This window comes from Sabethes cyaneus, chromosome 2 (genome assembly GCF_943734655.1).
Source record: "Sabethes cyaneus chromosome 2, idSabCyanKW18_F2, whole genome shotgun sequence".
NCBI lineage: Eukaryota > Metazoa > Arthropoda > Insecta > Diptera > Culicidae > Sabethes > Sabethes cyaneus.
The window spans coordinates 199,287,933-199,309,361 of NC_071354.1; positions in this window are offsets into that span (position 1 = coordinate 199,287,933).

Consider the following 21,429-nt stretch of genomic DNA (forward strand, 5'->3'; position numbering starts at 1 on the left):
GGCACTGCTTGGGGAGACTCTCATCGTACATCTAGCGAAAGTTAGCAGGCTACGGTGGGCCGGACACGTCGTAAGGATACCGGACGACAGTGCGACGAAAATAGTCCTCTTCAACAACCCCACCGGCACCAGGAACAGGGGGCCCAACGTGCACGATGGCTCGACCAGGTCGAGAGCGATTTGCGACTTCTGAGACGACTAGGAAATTGGCGAGTGGCCCAAGACCGAGTTGAATGGAGACGAGTGCTTGAAACAGCACGAGCCGCCCCGGCTCTATGCTGCTGAAGAAGAAGAACTACCTTGTATTGGGCGATACCGTATCGATACACGATGGCCGATATTTCAATATATTTCATTGATACTTACGACTCCGATATTATGCTAAATCGATACTTTCATGCCGATACTGTTTTGATAAAGCGGGATATGTAGCTGAAAAAAATCTGGGTTTAAGAATAGGCCAAGAAATGTTAAAGAAAGCAGAATTTTAAGGATTTTTTCTCGCGACATAATATGTGTTTATGAAACTTGAACATTAGTTTTGACGTCAAATTGAACATCTCTGTTTTCTGTCTATCTATTTCCACGAAGAAGAATTTGGTCGATTTTCGGCGAGCGCGGAATGAGTTGACCACGATCCTGAAAAGGAAAAAGTGGCAGAAGGAGTACAAAGATCATAAAGAGAACTCTACGAAAATGGCCAAGAACCGCTAGCAAGGACACTTCACTGGATAATTTCAAGGATTTGGGAGGAGAAACTACCGGAGGAAGGTGTGGTTTAACCGTTTAACCCATCTACATATAGGGCGAACGGCTAGATTGATGTAATTATGGCGGAATAACGCTGCTCAAAGCCACCAACAAGGTGCTCTCATAGATTTTGTTAGCAAGCAAGCATAGCATAGCAAGAGAATTCATAGGGTAGTACCAAGTGGGCTTTATGGAGGCCCATGCTTCTACGGATCAAATTTTTACTCTGTAACAAATCTTCTAGAAATCTCGGCAGTACAACATATTTGTGGATTCCGGTGCAGCATACGGCTCAGTCGAGCTCAAAAAGCTATGGCAAATAATGCACGAGTACGGTTATCCGGATAAAGTAACGTGGCTAAAATAAAGCTACACTGGAGCGGGCGATATTTTACGTGCTAGGTTGTGTTTGTTTTGGAGGCACTCTTTTTGCTCAACAAGTTTTTATGATTAATTTTTATAAATCCTTTTTTTTGTGCTGCATTTCCAAATCCCAGAATACCACCTCTAATAGTATCGATAAAGCTTCGCGAACGATATATCGAGGGTATCGATAAAGCGACAGATTTGATATCGATATTCAATTATCGATACTTTTGGGAATTTTGCCCAATCCTATAGTAACCATAATAACCCATCCTATAGTAACCATAATAGTAATCCCATAATAATACCCGAGGTAATGTTTAAAACCGCAATAAAACCTTTATAACATTCAAGTAAAACTAAGAAGCCTTAGAATTGTTACTTGGGAATGGCATTTGCCCTTATTTCTTTATCTTTAAATTCTATTAAATCGCTCTACAAAGGAACTTTTATCATTTTTGTGTCAGTTCAATGCCATTTTTGAATTATTTTCGATTTATTGTCTCGTTTTTGAGTTGTGTTCATGTTAGGCCATTACAAATATTTAAAAAAGTTTTTGTCCCTCCGGTGTTGGGCCACTGAAGGGGGGGGGGGCGAAAAAAAACAATGAGAATTTTTTTAAAAATTTAAAAAAAAAATTTAAAATTAACTCATATCCTACATATTATTTTTTGCCCCCCGATTTTTCAAGCCAATTTGATGAAGGGGGGGCGAAGGGGGGGGGGGTGACAAAAACTGATCAAAATGATTTGTAATGGCCTTATACGGATTTAAATATTTCATTCGTGTTATTTTTGTACGATTTTTTATTGTTTTTTTTTCTGCATTATTTTTGTATAGGATTGATGGATAGGATGAAATTAAAATGTGTAGCTTTTTATAACTTTGACATTCTCCTATTAGATTTATACCTATTTTTATATTTTTTTTATTTCACGTCATTTTTGTATCATAGTTTTATAATTTTTGTGTCCAATTTTTTTATCATTTTCTATTATTCGTAATATTTTGTTGTCTCGCACCAGTTTAGTGCCGCTTCTGTCATTTTTGTCATGAATTTTATATTTTTTCAAAAATATGATTCAAAAGAGCGCACACCGAATTTTTATGTCATTTGAGGTCTTTTATGCATTATTTTCCAATTTTGTGTCTCTAGTTTCTATAATTTTTTTGCTTTTTGAGTCTTTTAAACTTTTATGTTGTTTCATCACTGCACTATTTTTGTTTCATGTATCATTTCATGGTATTTTTGTATAATTTTTAAATAATTTTTCTATTACTTTTGTATCATTTTGCTGTATATTTTTTTGTTGTATTCTGCGTTATTTTAGTTTTATTTCTGTTATTTTCGTATCAGTTTTATTTCTGTTATTTTCGTATCAGTTTTATTTCTGTTATTTTCGTATCATTTCTGTGTGACCAAAGGAATTTTCCGTTTACACTGAAATTGCTTTTTACGCGACTATTTTTACGCGATTTTTAGAATTTACGCGGATGTGCTCTATGACTCTATATTTACGCGTAGTTTCGGAAGTTTTGTTAAGCGAATTTCAGAACTTACGCGGTTTTGATTTATGCGCAACGTTTCCTTCGCGTAAAAAGCGACTTGAGTGTAGCATAAAACGAAAAAATCTTTTGTTCTCACATTTTGAAACTCTACTAAGATGCTTAAACATAAAAAATTATAATTTTTTGATCATTTCTGCGTTTTTGTGTAACAAGGTGGGGCACATTCCCCGGTGGTGTGCCCCAGCCCTAGGTACGCCAGTGTTCAGAATCGTTTTTCCGAACGGGCAAAAACTACAACAGCAAATCTGCGTGAATACCAAACGACCACCAGAAGCTAAAACCGTACAGAAGACGACGGCAGTAGAGACCTCGGCTTAAACAACAACACACGGCACAGGCGAGGAATAAATTGCATAAATTACATACAGTCATGTATGCTTCTTCTCCGGTACTCTTACCGTGTATCGAAGCCCCCTCGAATTCGCATAAACATCATCATCGCTGCTCTCTATGTACAGCAGCCGTAGCAGCAGCAGCAGCAGCTTCGCGCTCTCCATTGCCACCCACAACCTGCCGCCTCCCGTCGGTCGTCCTCACCCACCATCATCGGTGAGCCTGATGGATATCCTCGCACCGTGCGTCGTCGTCGTCGTCGTCGTCTTCGTCGATGTGCTTTATGTGCAGCAAACTCCAACTTTGAATCGAGCAGCATCGAACCAACATCGTCGGCATCGTCGTCGTCGTCGTCGGTGCTCCGTTGGCACTGTGTACACCTCTACGGCATGTAAATAAGTAAACCGATCTCTCGCTCTCCAACCATTTTCGTTCGCCGCCGCCCTCAGAGGAAATGTTACGTTGAGAGGATACGCCACCGCGTGAGTTCCCCGTGCCGGACTAACAAACATGTAAGCGAGCATCAGGACAGGAGCACTCATTTTCCGTATGAGATCCCTCGAGCCACAGCCAGCGTGAGAGACGCAAACCGTAAGGAAACGCGCGCGCGGACGTGGACGATGCAAGATGCGTGTATTGTACCGACTTGCACGGCACGGCATGCGGACCTCAAACTATTCCACCACACAGCACACATCAGTGTCGTTTGCTGCTGTGTACGCTCCTCTCGCCGCGGCCAGAAAGTTTTCAACTTGTCCGCCCGACTCAAACCCAGTAGCAGCAGCGGCGTCACTCTCATGGACAGGCGATTCCAGACCGCGAGGAACGGTTCTCCTTCTCCGGTCTTCGGCAGGACTGTGCTCAGAGGGTGGGGGGGGGATGATTTGCCGGGAAGCAGTCAGAAGCAGCAGCAGCGGGATGTGGGTATTTAAAGCGTTCGCATATAATATGAGCGAACTCAGCAGCACACGTTGCTGATATATGCTCCGCTGGTTTGGTACTGCCTGCCTGCCTGTCGATGATTGCGGCGACGAAGAAATGGTACATAGCTTTTACTCTGCGGTACCGTGGACTCCGCTGCCGATGCTTCGCGATGCTGTTGGTGGTATTTTTGCGTAGTGCCAATAATTTTCTAAACCCGCCTCGAGATAGCCATGTGCGGATTTTGGTAGTTTATGCATGCCACCACCAGAAGCTGCGATCGAAAACTTGCCACGGCAAGTTGCAATGAACGCGTGTGTGGAAAATTAGCATTCCGAAAGTTTTCCCGATATGGATTTTTCCTAATTATTCGAGACGCATGCAGGAATTTATTATATTAATTAATGTCTTTAGTGGGCCCGCGAATGTTTGATTCAATATGGAAAATATTGTCATCACAATGATTGACTTTTACAGACTGTCTTTTGCTTTTCCAGCTTAGTTATCCTTAAAATTCACTTTTTTTCATTTTGGTTAGTCACATGCGAACCAATTATAGAGTCGCAAAAAATTAGAGATTTGACCAATCGCGCTTCCCCACCACAATCTGCCAATTTTACCGCGTCCAGATCCCTCAGTCCGGAGTCGTCATATCGGTGTACGTTTAACTTACTGCTCTTCGCCATTACCCACAACCTCAAACTTCACAGAACCCATTCGAAACGCACGAACGGCTCCCTCTCCGCGCGTCTCATACTGGAGGGAAAAGTTTATCGCAATTTTTATTGCTTCTACCTTCCACCTCAAACGGAGGTAGATACCTACATGGAGAAGCCCCTTTTCGTAAGGAAGGGCTATCCGTCCGCAGCGGGGGGAGGACACTGATAAATCCTGCACAATGTGTAACCCAAACAGACTGCGCAGACTGAGTTTTAAATTTCAGTCCAGTCATATGTGTGCCCAATGCGATGCCGTACAATTCACAGCTGAAAATAGCGGTATAAGAATTTTTGCCCGATTTTGTCCCATTTCGCTCTAGTCGTGTACAAAGATTCATCTCTTCATGCCATTCACCACCGCACCGCAAGCCTTCGCCGGATTGAAAAGATTTTTTTTCCTGTTTCGTCCGAGACGTGTAACCTACGTGCAATGAAAATTTATACGCTCACGACGCTTCCACTGATTGTACGTTATTATCCTTTGCTTTTTAATTTTTTTTAATTAAACGGTTCCGCATTATTTATGGAGATTTTTTTGTTGTTGTTTCGTTTCTTATATTCCTTTCCTCTGTACAAGGCCAAAGCTGCAGAGAGGGTTTGGCGCACCATTGTAGTAGGTGCACCACGCCCCTTCCCTGCCTACTGTGGTTGGTGCTTGGTGCTTGGTGCTGGCTGGTTTGAAATCCTGACAGGCTCATCCGGTGCCCGTTGCGCACCTGCGTGCCATCACGATTGGCACATTCCGGGCGGTAACATATCCGTTCATGGGCCTGGCTAGCTGCCTTCTTTTAGTTTTGGATTCGAAGGTGGTTGAGGAAAAAATTAATTCAATTTTTAGTTTAACAAAATCCAATATCAAAACCGAAAACTAAAAAATATTGGTTACAAAAAATATAGATAATGTAGAAGAAAAAATTTTGCGTGTTTATTATGTTTCAGTTTTAAAAAATGTTGATTTCAAACATTTTTTAATAAAAATTCAAGCAACCTACATAACACCGGGCATTCAGCTAATTCAAAACTGGCCTTAGACTGTTTGGCAATTTACCACATTTTAGGGGAAATTAGTGAGAATTAGCTTTGAGTTTGACTACGAACTTGAAACTTGACTTGAAGTTTTATTAAAAATTGAAAACACAAGGAACACTCTTCAAATTGAACTTTAAACTACATTCCAAGGCTGTCAACCTTTTTGTGGAGCTATTTTACATATTTTTAGTCATTTGACCGTACCAATCTTCGTCAAGCAAAAAATAATATATGGGGCACTTAATTATCTACAAAATTTCTGAATGAAGCATTGCTGTATCTTTTGGCCGTAAATAAGCGCACACCTGGGTTACACTGAGTGAAACACAAAGAGCGCTCTTTGAACTAGTGCGAACCGAGAATGCGTTGTAAATACAGTTCCGATGTTCCGATTTTGTCAGCTCCCGATTTTGTCTACCTCCGATTTTGTGCTTTTAAACATGATTTATAAAACTTTTCAGCCTGCTTGAAACTATTTTGATTCTCTGGGGAGACTTTTTGAATAAAATGATGCCTTCTTGCGAGTAATTCGGGGCCAAATTTAGGGTATTTTATAGTAAAAGTTCTATAGTTCCTATACAAGCAAAGGTAGAGGTATACTATATTCAGCAATGTTGTGTATTTTTACTATTTGTACAACTTTGTAAAACAACAAAAAGTTATATAACAACTACAAAAACAGCTAGAACAGAAAAAGTAATTTTTCCAATTTTTCATTTATAAGAAATAGGATTTTTCTATCTTTGCTGCAGAGGTAGAAGGTTACTGTCTACAGCAAAATTTTTTGTAACAATATGCTGTAAAACTTTGCAGAACACATCAATGTGTTATATTGAAACTGAAGAAAAATAAATTTTTTATTGCACTTTTAAGGGGATTAATCAAAATTTGAACTCCGCTGGGCGATAGAATATTTGATTTTAAGAAACTCTTCCAAAGGTTCCATAAACCTAAAACCAAGTTTTCCCGCTCAAAACTAATGCGTACCAAAAAAGGTTCTGGACCAGTGTGCTGTGCCCGGTTCATTGAGCTTTCGGTTGACCAATTGAGGGTTAAAATTTAATTTTTAGTAGAAGTCTTCAATATTGCATGGTCTTAAGTCTTGAATTTAGAAAAAAAAATTCAACGTGGGGCTGACAAAATCGGAACATTACTGTATAACAATTCTGATAAGTAGTTCTATAAATGCCCCATGCATAACATTTTCAATTTTGGTTGGCTGAGGTAATACAGTCAAATAAGTAAAATCAGTGCACAAAAAGCAGGACAGTCCTACTGGATGCTGATAATTGGACTTCTAATTTAGCTAGAATTAAACTTGGACGTAAAATGGAACACTAAAATAAACTAAAAATTGGACCTCGATTGGACTTGAAATTGCATTTAAAATTAGACCTGAAATTGGGCTTAAAACGGCGTTAAAATTAAAATTAAATTAAACTTGAAATTGTACCGGAAATTCAATTCGAAATTGGACTTAAAACTGGAATTGAATTGACATGACGTTCGAATTTACATCAGGCTAGAGTAGAATTAAATTATTTAAAGTTGAACCTAAAACGGGACATCAAATTGCACATCAATTGGACTTGAGATCAGAGATAGAATTGGAATTAAATTGACCTCGAAATTGAACTTAAAATGGGTCATTTAATTAGACTTGAAATTGCACTTGAAGTTAGATTTAAAACTGCACTGGCGATCGGATATGAAATTGAAATTAAATTAAACACAAAATGAGACAAGAAATTGGGCTTGAAATTGTAGCTAAAATTAGACACCGACTTGAGGTCGGAGATGAAATTGGAATAAAATTAAACTCGAAGTGGGACGTTAAACTGAACATGAAATTAAATTAAAATGGAATGGAACTGTAATTGAATTTAAACTTGAAATTGCAGGGAAAATTGACATAAAAGTAGATTTAAAATCGGAGTTGAAATCGGAATTAAATTAGCTTTGAATTTTAACTTAAAATTAGACATTGAATTGGACTTTAAATTAGAGACGAAATTGGAATTAGATTTGAATTTGGGCCTAAAATGAAACATAAAATTTAACTTGAAATTTGCGGCGAAATTTGTATTGAATTTGATATAAAGTTGGACCACATCGGAGGTAAAATAAGAATTAAGAGTCTTGGATTGGTCCATTGAATGGAATTTGGAATTGAACTTGAGATCAGAGGTAAAATTGAAATTAAACTAACCTCGAGATTCAACTTAAAATGGGACATTAAATTAAACTTAAAATTGGATTTAAAATTGAATTTATGATCGGAGCTGAAATTTAAATTAACTTAAACTTAAAATGGGACAGGAAATTGTACTTAAAATTGAACTTGAGAGCCGAGATCCAATTGGAATTAAATTAACCTCGAAATTTAACTTAGAATAAGACTAGATATGAAATTACACTAGAAATTGGTTTTAAACTTAGATTTGAGATCGGAGGTGAAATTGGAATCAAATTAAACACAAAATATTCTATGAAATTGAGCGTGAAATTGAAAATTAACTTGAAATTGTAGTTGAAATTACACATAAAATCGAACATGAAATCGAAATTGATATTGGAATTAAATCAGTTTTGAATTTGGACCTAAAATGGTACATTAAAATGGACTCGAAATCGGAGACGAAATTAGAATTAGATTAGAATTAAATTAGATTTCAATTTGGACTTAATATGAGACATTAAATTCGACTTGATATCGGAGATAGATTAAAGTTAAATATTACTCGAAATTTGGCTTAAAACGGGACATTATATTGGGCATGAAATTGTACTAGAAATTGGACTTCACGTCAGACATTGGAGTTAAAATAAGAGCTAAGTTAGACTTGAATTTGTCCATAAAATGGGACATTAGATTGGACTTGGAATTGTACCTCACTTGCACTTTAAATTGTACTTGAAATCAGACTTGAGATCGGAGACGATTTGGAGTTACATTAAACTCGAAATACGACTTAAAATGGGACATTGCATTGGACTTGAAATTGCAGTTGATATAGGACATCACATTGGAATTAAAATAGGAATTCAGTTAGAGTTAAATTTGTCGTTAAAATGAGACATTGAATTGGACTTAAAATTGCACTTCAATTGAACTTAATATCTAAAATGGGACATTTAAAATGCACTTATGTTTGCAGTTGACATTAAATATGAAAAAGAACTTAAAATCGGAGTTTTTGAATTTGTGCTTCAATTGGGACATTATATTGAACTTGAAATCGACGGAAAAAAAGAAATAAGTTAGATATGATATTGGTCTTGAAGATGAATTTCACATCCGAATTAACTTAGACTTGAATTTGTCCTTAATTTTAACATTGAATTTGGCTTGAACTCGCACTTCAATTGGCTTTGAAATTGCATTTGAGGTCGCTGATTAAATTTGTATTAAAGTAAACGCGAAGTTGAATCTAAAATGGGACATTAAATTGAACTTAGGATCGGAGATGTAGTTAGAAGTGAATTAAACTCGAAATTAGACACGAAATTGGCTTTAAAACCAGAGTTGAAATTGAAATTGGAATTAAATTACAATATTCAGCAGAAAGTTGTATGAAGCGGGTCGCGATTAATCGGATCTTATCGTATAGAAATACACTGAAGTCGCTTTCTACGCGGTTTTTTTCGTTTTCGGAATCTACGCGGATTTTTTACGCGAATTTCAGAATTTATGCGGTTTTTTACGCGATTTTCGGAATTTACAAATGCGGGATAGTAAATAAAGTCTAATAAAGAGCGCACAAGTTGACATTCTATCGTTTATAATGATAGTAGCTGACAAACATACAATATTCAGCAGAAAGTTGTATAGCTGTATGAAGCGGGTCGCGCTTAATCGGATCTTATCGTATAGAAATACACTGAAGTCACTTTTTACACGGTTTTTTACGTGACTATTTTTACGCGAATTTCGGAAGTTACGCGGTTTTTTTAAGCGAATTTCGGAATTTACGCGGTTTTTTACTCGAATTTCAGAATTTATGCGGTTTTTTTTACGCGAATTTCGGAATTTACGCGGTTTTTTACGCGAATTTCGGAATTTACGCGGTTTTTTTTACGCGAATTTCGGAATTACGTGGTTTTTTACGCGATTTTCGGAATTTACGCGGATGTGCTCAAAACGTCTATTTTTTGGCGTAGTGTTGAAATCCACAAAGTTCTTTTTTACGCGAAATTTTGTTTTTTTTTTACGCGAAATTTGGAATTTACGCGGTTTTTTTTACGCGAATTTCGAAATTTACGTGGTTTTTTTTACTTGAATTTCGGAATTTACGCGGTTTTTACGCGATTTTCTGAATTTACGCGGTTTTTTACGCGAATTTCGGAATTTACGCGGTTTTTTTACGCGATTTACAGAATTTACGCGGTTTTGATTTACGCGGGACGTATCCCTCGCGTAAAAAGCGACTAGAGTGTACCTATATAAGTATATCGTTTAACATTATTCCTCAGTACGTATTCGTCAGAATGGTACGTACAAGCTGGTTTTGCCCCTCGAATATGATTTTGCTGGATATATATATCGGTACGTAATTTTCATTTGTAACCTAAATATACATCAGAAAATGCTTGCTAGGAAAAGCGATAGGCCTAATTTTACGGTGCAAAAAGATGGAAAGATGGCGAAACACTTGGAGACACTAACGGTAAGCATGTTACTCGATCACCAATCTTCAAATCTGTCTATTAAGCGTTGCAGTTCAGTGCACTCGGACTCTTGAAGATTTTTATATCGTAAGCGTATAGAGATCGACAGCCAGGACAAGCAGGCAGGAGTAGTGGCCCAAAGTTGCTCCCTTGTGGTTGCGCTCTTGTGGATGTTGCACATTGCGTTAGAAACTTCTCGGATCCGATCTTCACACTTAGCCTACAGTGTGTTCGTACGAGTACAGCCACTTGCAGAATAATGGGAAAACTCCCAGTTTCTTAAACCTTGCTAGAAAAGTACCATGATTAACCGAATGATACGCTGCTTTCAGATTCGTGTACACTGCACCAATGTGCACTTCTTCTTTCACGCTACGCAGGCTGAATGAGACTAAAATCAACGAGATTCGTATGGACTGAATGTTTTGGGAAGAATCCATGCTGGTCTGAGGAGATGCAGTGTTGACAGCTAGCGAACAAAACATCGTTCGCGGTTATCTCGAGAACTTTACCTATAATAACTGGAGCATAATGGTGTAGTCCATCGATAGTTTTCAACCAAGTTTGTAATCACCTATCAGCGGCGTTAAGTCAGCGTTAAGTCGACACTTACTGAGAATGCACATTTCCCGCTGAATCGATATGTTCGTTAATACTTCTAACGTCGTTCCTATAGCAGGGGTAAATCGATGCCCAGAGAACAATCAGCAACTAGGACTTTTCCCATAGTCGTGCTTCAGCGGGGATGAGTCTATCGAGCAACACGTTCTCGATGGAGTAAATACGTTCTCGAATAGTTGTTGCGAGTAAATTTTTCTTGTTATGCCAGGTTTCCATTAAAACGATTACAATGAAATTAGTCTTTTTATAGCGGTAAAAAAGTCCTCGATTTTGGTTCGAAGTCCACGCACGTTCGGGTAGTAAACCAGAAGCGGCCCTGGGAAGTTTCCAATAGACCCTCATATTCTCTAGAGAGAAGATCTTGTGACCAGGTACCCATGTTCAGTGCTGAGTCCCGGCCGATTCCTTGAGCGGTCAATCACATTGTAAACATATCTTAACCAAATCAACTACAGCTTCCGTTTTGATGCTAGGCTGAATTCTGGACAATTACAGCCGGAATAATTCCTCCTTTGACAGGAAAACAGTTATTGCGGCTTCAAAAATCGATGACTTCATATCTGCAAGGAGCGGCTTGGCAACCATAAAGCGCTTATCTCAACGACATTTCATCTAAGATTCACCAACAGCAATTCTGGGGACTAATTGTGTGGAGAGAGTCTTTTGCACTTTCTTAGGAAGTTGTTCCATTCCATGTGCTTGTCATTGAACAAGACGGTCTGCTTCTAATCACTAATGGAGTCACTCTCATCAAGTCGATGCACTGACCGTACATCCAGAACAGATTCTTCCATCCATGGGGTACGAGCAAGATCGGGCTTCTATGTAGTATTTTTAATAATTAGCAAAAATTGTCTAATTCCAACCATCCAGATTTACACTCTTGTCAAAAAGCTCCCGAAAAATGGAAAACATAAATCAACAGAAAAAGTGCACCGCATTGCGTTGCGCCTCATCTACCGAGAAAGCTCCGCAATCACCGAAAAAAAAAAACGGTATTCTTCCTTGCTCCCAAAAGCCACCTTCAGCGCAACGAAACATGGCTTCTGCTGCTGCTGCTGCTGTTACGTCGGGTCCGGTTGTGCTCTTCTGGGAAATTATAAGAATACATGACTTCTGAGCACCGCTGCCACTCAACGCGCGTTCGCGTTTGCTCCAGGGTGCTTCTTCACAATTAGATTCATTATTATAAATCATACTTATATCGTGTTATTTATCACAGCAGCGCATTTATACCGGTTTTATTTTGTTCCTTTCTCCGTGCTTTTCTCCTTGCTTGTTCTTTTGCTTTTTTTGCTCCTGCCTGACTGCCTGGCATGGCCAAAGCTCGGTCTCTTCCTCGCAAAATAACGACGACGACGACGACGACGACGATGGTTATGGCGACGACGATGATGACGATTCAGGTGCGAAACGTGAGCCCTCAAGCGAACCCCTTTCTGTACTCTGTACTGCAGCAGAGACCTTTATGTGTTGGGAAATATATATCATAAAAATAAATGAAGAATTCTCTCGGCACATTCGTCCCATTCGGCTGGAAATGCTGGCGGACGCACAGACGGACCGACACCGGAGAAAGAGATATCAACAACTCATTTGTGCTAATGTGTGAGCTGTCACAAAAATAGCCTCCGGAAACTTTTACGCGCCGCCAATAACGATGTCTTGTTCAGCGTCGAACTCCACGCAGGAAGGTGCCGATTTGCGAACCGGTCCGGTTTGGCTTGCGGTTCGGTCTCGCAGAACCATAAGTGGAGGTGTGAGAAATAAAAATCGGCAGACAGTTGAAGTTGGTCCCAGCCAGCAAGCGCGCTCTGGCTATAGCCGCCGGGGGTTCGTGGGGTCGTGGGAAGAAAGGCAAAGGTGTGAGTGTGTGTGGGAGAGAAAGAGTTTGATTGTTGGGCTGTAAAATTGGTTGAGTGTCTTTGCTAGGTTGGTTACCGTCTAGCGACCCCAAAACTAGATTGTAACTTTTTTTTTAGACCACCCTACTGCTCCCTCGAGCTATATAGGGTCTCCACGTCATTAGCCGTCTTCTGTTTTTTACCGCGACTTTTTTTTCTTTCTTTTTGTGGATGCGATGCATCACCTGAACCGGTCGCATGGCGGTATATGCAGACAGGGACTCATTTTAACCTAACTTAATTAAGTACTTTACAGTAAGACCGCAGCTGGGTACGGGATGCCACTGAGAAGCTGTAATTAAAGTAGCAATTGCGCGCGCAAACTGCAAGAGGCGAGAAGTGGAAGCAATTTTCTCCCGCACACACCCCGGTCCCGACGCCGACCGTGGAAAGATGCAGCCCAGCCGAGACACGGACGAGAGTGTGGAATGTCTGCCAACCAGCAGTAAGTACCGCCACTCCAAAGTGTAGCTGATGTCGTTGATAAGCTGAAGAAGTGCAATTTTCCACGGTTCAGGAGAACATTACTGAGCATCGGAAGGACAGCAGCGGTAGCGAAGCATGGGGACGGGGACATGGGGGAGTGCGGACTCCCAAGAATGATAATTATACGCGCGTTAATCACGCAGTAGGGAATCCTCTATATAGGATCGTGACGGGATTCGGAGCCAAAGAAGTGGTCCGAAGGGATAGGATTTTCTCATTTTTTTCTCCATTCTCCGGTACACTTGCCTCGAAAAGCTTCGCATGATAGAATGGAAGTCCTCGGTGTGTCTTTGTGAAGTTTGTCTGTGCAAGAAAATTGCACAGTGTTTCAGAAGAGCGGTCTCCGGCGTCTGACAATAGGTGAAATAATAGCAATCATAATTCAAGTCAGTCGCGAGCCTTCAAGTGAGAATGCAACTCTCGAAAGGATTGGGTTCCCGAGCAGCGCCGGTTGCCGGGCCGCGGTGGCTTGGCATGGCGCACGGCACAGGGTTTCGTAGGGTTTAATTTTGCACTCCATGAAAGGAGTGATTTTCGTGTTTTTGTTTTCGTGTTTCATTGAAATTTGGATGCAACAATAAGCAGTCTGTGCACAGTCTGCTGCAGGAAATGTTACCCGAAGGTGTTCAGCCGGTTGCGGTCGGGGGAGAAGTAATCATGTAGGAATCCTTCTCAAAACCCGATGAGTCAATCATTAAACTAAAAGCGAGATTTTGACGATGTTTATAATACATAATTGAGCTATTAAAATCTCTAACCGAATCTTTCGTTTTTCAAACGAAAAAAAAAACACTCACACACATTATAAAGCATTGTAAAATTATGAAATTCGATGATTGCAGTGCGATGCAAGACCCTAATTACATCGGAAACCTACCCAAACTTATTCCGAAATCATCTCCGCACTCAATCACAAGGAAAGATTTCCAAAGAAACAACCGACAACAGACAGACAGAGAGTCCAGAAAATCGGATTCACAAAAAAAAGAACACCGTAGGTTAAGAGAAGATGAATGATGATTGTAAATATTGTTTCGTAAGTATTCATTACCGTTGTTATTACGGTCATTAAGATTGGCATTTTCTTAGGCTTGCAAAGCGTCTCAAATTGTCATCCGCGGGCATTTCCCCCCCGGGCGGCGGCGGCGGCGGTGGTGGGCTCCGTTTTAATGTTGACCACGGTTTTCGCATTGCATGGCGGGCGAATCTGTTTTTTTTTTTTTGTTTTTCATTTCGCATGTTCATGCATGATCACAAAGAACTGGTCGTGGGGAGGCCGAGTGCCGTAGACATATGCCTTCGGCGTGGCCTGGTTTGCCGCGGCGGACCAATTCCCGGGTCAAAGTCTGGAGGAGTTGCGCATATAATTTCCTGACCCGCCTCGGCTATGCTTCGAAAGGGCACCTCATGAATCGAATGGTTGGGGGCCAGTCGTAACCGTTAAGGAGTGGAGTACAGCCGAGTGTAAAAAATCAAAGTGCCTGCAATCTTATCAATTTTCTTGCTGCTTTTTTTTCTTCCATCTCAGGATTTCTCCCTCATTGTTCTCCTGTAATCGGTCGCTCTAATGGTGAAATGGTTTAGACTGTCCAAAATTTGACAGCGAAACCATTTCGATAATGGTTCCGAACCCTTCTTCTTAGTTAAAGCACAGGGGGTCTAAATAAATGAAACTTTTCATTGAATTAGCTTTTCAATAAAACATTGAAGGACGCATTCCGTTTGACCAGTCTAGTCGGGGCTGCATGCATTGTTCTCATAAATTTCCGAAAACGTCTCCTGATGGGGTCAGCCGTGTAGTGTATGTATTTGCCCGTCTGGTTCGCTTTGGGTTCGTTCGGTTCAATCCCTCGCGTCGCCATTTCCGACGACGACGGACGACCACTAGGGATATGGGAAAGTGAATTGATTTTTTTTCCTCTGTTGCTTTCTGCCGGTCAGAAAAGTATCGCCTAAAAGCCGCTGGAAGGACCGAACGGGGAGGCAATTAATGGGAGTTGTCTTCCATTTCGGAGGTAGATATCGATTAAGTCGCTGGTAGTGGGATTTTCGCGATAACATTTCTGTTTCGTGTGCTGAAGCTGCTGAAACGACGCTGAAGTAGCTAATGAATGCAGCACGGAGAACGCAGGCGATGAAAAAAATCCAACATTTTAAACAGATACTCCATCAATCTGCGGTAAATCGACAAAAAACCGATACCAACTATTCACTCTTTCGCACGGAAAAAGCAGGAAAGAACGATATCGTTACAGTCAACCGAAAGTTTCGGGGGAGGGAAGCAGCGGTATCCTGGTAGAATTTTTAATTACTTTCTGGTTTGCGTCGACCAAATGTGGGGGTCTCTTTTGGCTCCCGTTCATGTGTCTGTGTGTGCGTATGTGGAAAGGTTTTTTTTCTGCTGTAGAGCTAGCTTCTGCTAAAATTATAAGGCCAGTGTTGTTTCTACGCATGCATACATGCATGAAAGATACAAATAGGTGGATCCCTTCGAAGGCGGATGTTTTGTTATGGAAGCTGCACAACAGAACGCTGCGCTCTTTGAAAAATATATAAAGCATCATGCTAGACTCTTTCATTTTTAATATAATCTAGATTGTTTATTGAGTCATGGAAAAAAAAATTTAATTTTGAAATTTGGTCTTCATAATATGACAATCCATCAATTGAAAGAAATTTAAAGCTTCACTTGATAATGTATTTTTCATTTTTGTTTAAAAATGCAACAGCTTGAATGGAAATTAGTAGTCGTTGCTTTTTCGAATTTGAGTTTTCATTAAATAGTCCTTTAGACGAAAATCGACAATCACTAAGAAGCCTTCGATTTTAACGAAAATCGAATCAACCATTACAGTGCTGAACTGCTTATAACCTGACACATCCGAGCTGATTCAAATGTTTAGTATTGGAAATAAGCAAATATTTACAATGAACAGGAAACATTGTTTCATTCCGTGACCTTTTGTTTTAAGTGAAGTTTATTCAGTATTCAGTAACATTCCTTTGTTAAACCTCATCTTTAAAGAAGAATGAATTCAAATTATTATGAATATTTTATACCACTAACAAAGGTCTAGTAAGGGATTTCTAGCTTCGAATGTGTTTTCTAGATTTGTCATAAAAGCTCGCTTGAAATAATGATTAAAATGGGTTTCCCATGGGTGGTCCTTCGGTTTACTCTTATAAAAAATTATACTTTTGCAGCATCCTTTACCTTGCTATGCTTCTACTTAAGAAGGCGCGCGAAGAAACATGTCCAAAGTCAAATAATTCTTCGATCAATGTGAAAATATGTATGCATGACCGGACATGGTCCGATGGAATCTGGTTGTCAGCAAATTTGATGAACAAAGCTGCCTACGTGAAGCTCGACAATCAATACCGGACAGCAAAGCCGGGACATCAATTTCATTGTTAAGGAGTTTAGCCACAAACGTTGCCTGCTGAATCCTGCGATGACTCTCTAGTGTCTTTGAATCTAAATGCTTGCATCGGTCTAAGTAGCGGGTAGGATTGCTAGGTAAACGCCACAGTAGATGTCTCAGGGTGATACGAACAAATCTTCGTTGAACACGTTCTATTCTGGATTTCCAACACAGGTTATGAGGATCCCAAATGATACAGGCATTCTCTAGTATTGGGCGTACCAAACGAGCAGTACAATGCCTTCAAGCAATGCACAGTAGTCCAAAAGGGCGAAAAGTGGAACTTTTTTCTAGTGTCTCTTGTTTTCATTTTATCATGTCTTCAGTATCCCCGTTAATCTAAAACTGTCAAAGGTTAGTCATTGCTTACTATAATAAAAATAAAAAAATAACTTTTTTGTGTTAGGAAATATAAACATAGTTTCTTCGGCAAAGTTGTAAATATTGTAAAAACAAGCAACTTTATTGAAGAAATCAAATTTATAGCTTTATCGAGTGCTGAACTATAGGACATATTCTTTAAAACTTCTTTAAAAACTAGTTTTTCATACTTAGCTTTTGTTAGTTGCAGTTTACAAGAATACAATGTTCTAGGCAATTATCGAAGCTCTCAAAATACACGTTTTTGCAAAAGACCGCAAATCTCTTGGACCTTTACTTGCTGAGTTAGCGCATATTCAAGCTTTAAATTTCCATAGCTTCATGAGTGCATGGGGTAAAATGGGGCAAGCTGATTTATGAAATCAGCGCTTCATCTTAAAGCTTAAGTCGAGTACTATAAACTTGTATGGGTACCGCTTGTCCCCAACCACCCAAATGAGAGTACGGCAAGTACACGTTTTATGTGTTTCGCGTTCGCGAAAGGCTCGATACACGTCCATTTTTTTGTGTTTGTAGATAGACACATGATTTGTTCCGCAATGTTATGGAAAATATAAAGATAAACAATTTTGCTAAAGAAATGACATTTCTATCTCTATCGAGTGCAGAGTTGTAGAGCATTCTCTTTGGAAATTCTTTAAAAATAAGTTTTTCATATTTAGCGTATGTTGGTTGCATTTTACAAGATTATATGATTCTAGGCGATTATTGAAAGACTCAAAACATTTGTTTTTGTGGAAGGTTGCAAATCTCTAGGACCTTTCCTTCCTTTGACACATCGGTGAAATATTATAACCACACATTTGGCAATGCTTATTATTAGCTTGTTTATGTTACACCAGTCAGTAAAGGTGTTAAACAGCGCTTGCATTTCGCGATAGATTTCACAACGAGATAGATAGTTCGTCAACAGATACCATTGCGCATTCGGAGCCAAGCAACGCCATTGAAGTACAAGACGAATAGCAAAGGCCCTGAGTTACTGCCCTGTAAAACACCACAAATATTATTGATTGCACGTTAAACTGTGGAATCTAGCTTGACAACTTTATTGAGTTAAGGTGATGTTTAAGTCTATGCCACGACATTGTAAAGTCAATGGTTTCGCAGTATTGATTGTACGATTTAATGGATCGAATTTTGCGTAATGGCTTATGGCAGCGTTTCCCAAATGGGGGTTCGCTAAAAATTTAGTTGCTTGCAGTATAGTATAGCGAACCAAAAAAGGTTGGGAACCGCTGGCTTAAGGGAAATAAATTTTTGTTATTAATTTTAGTTTAGTTTCAGTTAATTTTAATTAAGAAATAACATTTAGTTTTGATAGAAGTATTGCTGAATCAATACGAAACGGTATCATTTGTTAACGAAAAAACCATTGCATATTTACTATGTTTTTTTATTGACTGCATTGTTTATAGGCATGCAACGTGCTTCGTATGATGGAAGAGGAAATAATGTCCAGTTTAATTTATGAAGAGAGAAATTGTTTTTGTACTGATTCCATTCTCTCTGCCTGCGTGATTGAAAAATCATCTAATGCTATTTCAGTATTGACCTCACATACGCCTTTATAGTGTTTTGATGGTACAGGTATACCTCGATATAAGACAGCCTCGTTATAAAACAACCTCGATATAAGACAATTCGATATAAGACAATTTTGTCTTATATCGAAACAAATCCCTTTGACATAGCTGATAACGATACCAGAGCTGATTTTCCATTCTGAAATCGGTGCCATGAAGATGTTCATTATTTCAAAATAACCCCAAAAATAGTAAAAAACTAATAGTTTAAGCAATAATAAATAGTTCAAAAACCATAAACACATAACACAGAGCAAAACTGGCGACCGCTAATGTAATTTTTTTTTTGAAAAAACCATGTTTCGATATAAGACAATTTCGATATAAGACAACTTTTAGGAATTATAAATTGTCTTATATCGAGGTATCCCTGTATATGGAATCAAAAGGTTACACTCAAGTACTTTTTTACACGGTTTGGTTTTTCGATTATTAGGAATGAGGTAACTTAGGGACCATTCATTTATGTCTCCATACATTTGGGAGAGGCCCGACATTCGTCACGTAGTTTGCAAATGGTCCGTAAGCTGCACCGTTCTTGGGTAATCGAAAAAAAAACAAACCGTGTAAAAAAGACTTGAATGTATAGCTAAAGCATTCAACATAACCTAGCATGTTATTTGTCTTGTGAATTATTGCGTTATAAAAATCGAAAAGGGTTAGTTTGGAATCTAAGTTAATTCCTAGATCCTTAACCTTTTCACGTTTTTCTACTAAGTGATTTTAGGTTGCATTATTTACATTAAGTTTTAACCCAAGTAACAATTTGAGTTTTATTACACTCTTATGATGGCATTTAAGATCAAAATTGGTCATGAAAACCACCATAAAACTGCAATAAAACTCGCAATGTTGATTGTGAACAGACTTATTTTACACCATATATAGAATAAGTGTACACTGAAGTCGTTTTTTACACGGTTTTTTTACGCGGCTATTTTTACGCGAATTTCGGAATTTACGCGGTTTTTTAACGCGATTTTCGGAATTTACGCGGATGTGCTCAAAACGTCTATTTTTTGCGTAGTGTTGAAATCCACAGTTTTTTTACGCGAAACATTGATTTTTTGGAATTTTGGAATTTACGCGGTTTTTTTACGCGAATTTCGGAATTCACACGTTTTTTTACGCGGTTTTTTCTTACGCGAATTTCGAAATTTCCGCGGTTTTTTACGCGATTTTCGGAATTTACGCGGATGTACTCAAAATGTCTATTTTTTCGCGTAGTATTGAAATCCACAGTTTTTTTTACGCGAAGCTTTGGTTTTTTGGAATTTTGGAATTTACGCGGTTTTTATACGTGAATTTCGGAATTTATGCGTTTTTTTTACGCGATTTTCGGAATTCACACGTTTTTTTTACACGATTTTCGGAATTCACGCGGTTTTTTTTTACGCGAATTTCGGAATTTACGCGGTTCTTTTACGTATTTTCGGAATTTACGCGATTTTCGGAATTTACGCGGATGTACTCAAAACGTCTATTTTTTCGCGTAATGTTGAAATCCACAAAGTTTTTTTTACGCGAATTTTGGTATTTACGCGGTTTTTTACGCGTATTTTGGAGTTTACGTGGTTTTTTTACGCGATTTTCGGAATTTACGCGATTTTTTTACGCGCTTTTCGGAATTTACGCGGTTTTTTAACGCGAATTTCGAAATTTACGCGGTTTTTACGCGAATTTCGGAATTTACGCGGTTTTGATTTACGCGGGACGTATCCTTCGCGTAAAAAGCGACTTGAGTGTATTTCATTCTGAAATACATTGATGTCTTATTCATTTCTTATTTCTCAATAGAGTATGGTTGCATATATTAGCACTTCAAGCTCCTTGAAATAGAAATGTCGTTTACCTACAAAATAAAAAGAAAATGTCTCAAATGAGAGCCTTGAGGGACACCAGAAGTGACTTAAAGTAGACTCAAGTTCGTTTCTTTGAATTTAAATATTGGTTGACGTTTAGCGAAATACGATTCAAGACATTTCGGGATCCCAGGCTGAATTCCATTTTTTGCAATTTGAAAAGCAACACTGGCATGTCAATGCGATCAAGTGCCTTGCTAAAATCCATATAAAGTGCTTTTCATGTTTTTCATTATCCAATCCATTCAATGCGTAGTCTATGAATTTTAGTAAATTTATCGTAGTCGAACGTCCTTTGAAGAAGTCGTGTTCATTTCTGTAGTTCTATTTTGTTTTTGATTTGAAGGAATAACTTTTTATTGATAATTGCTCTGGAATGCAACAGATAATGGTAATTTACTTTCACTTTCGTATCTTCGTGCAACGTAAGAACTATTGAACTAATAATGTAATGTATATACTGGACACTATCACTTGTTGTTGTTGTAAGAACAACAAGTGATAGTGTCCAGTATATACATTACATTATTAGATAATGGTAATTCCACGATAATTATGTACGTTAGATTTACGGCCCGATTTAAAGATAGGCACTAAAAATGAGCTTTTCTATATTTTTGGAAAGTTTTAAGATTCCAGCGACAAGTTAAAACACCAAAACAAAGGAGCAATGGACTCCATTGCAAGGTTTTGTATGAATATTGAAGGAATTTCGTCAGGTCCAGGCACCGTTGATGCATATAAATTTTCAAGAGACTGCAAAATATCCTGAACATAAAATTCGTTGACGCCATTGAGGATTACGGATA